The sequence below is a fragment of the Octopus bimaculoides genome, chromosome 1 (assembly GCF_001194135.2).
Source record: "Octopus bimaculoides isolate UCB-OBI-ISO-001 chromosome 1, ASM119413v2, whole genome shotgun sequence".
Classification (NCBI taxonomy): domain Eukaryota; kingdom Metazoa; phylum Mollusca; class Cephalopoda; order Octopoda; family Octopodidae; genus Octopus; species Octopus bimaculoides.
Window position 1 is genome coordinate 21,239,424 of NC_068981.1, and position 698 is coordinate 21,240,121.

Below are 698 nucleotides of genomic sequence, written 5' to 3' on the forward strand. Positions count from 1 at the left end.
TATATATATATATATATAATCATAAATATATAGGGATTGACAGTAACCTGCTTCTCCAACATACTGAGAATTCAGAAATAGCAGTCAAAGAACTACTGATTTCAAAACTACGGAGTAATAATTTGTAGTTTTGAAATCAGTAGTTCTTTGACTGCTATTTCTGAATTCTCAGTATGTTGGAGAAGCAGGTTACTGTCAATCCCTATATATTTATGATTATATATATATATATATATACATATATCATTATCGTCATCGTTTAATGTCCATGCTGGCATGGGTTGGATGGTTTGACTGAGAACTGGCAAGCCAAGAGGCTGCACCAGGCGCCAATCTGATTTGGCAAGGTTTCTACAGCTGGATGCCCTTCCTAATGCCAACCAGTCTGAGAGCATAGGGGGTGCTTTTATGTGCCATCAGCATGGGAGCCAGTCAGATGGCACTAGCATCGACCACGCTCAAATGGTGCTTTTTATGTGCCAGTCAGATGGCACTATATATATATATATATAAGAAGAGCATCTAGCTGTAGAAACCATGCCAGCATGGAAAACATGTTAAAGGATGGTGATGATGATGATATACAGACACAAACATGTGGCTTAGTGGTTACGCTGTTGCACTCACAATCGTAAGATTGTGGGTTTAATTCCCAGACAGGGTGACGCATTATGTTCTTGAGCAAAACACTTCATTTC

General features: G+C 38.8%; 1 protein-coding gene across 2 annotated transcripts in view; it reads right to left on the reverse strand.

The window, feature by feature from the left end:
- The window catches only part of LOC106882189 (guanine nucleotide-binding protein G(o) subunit alpha), a 128,307-nt gene that overhangs the window by 118,652 nt on the left and 8,957 nt on the right, over positions 1-698 (reverse strand). The window lies entirely within an intron of this gene.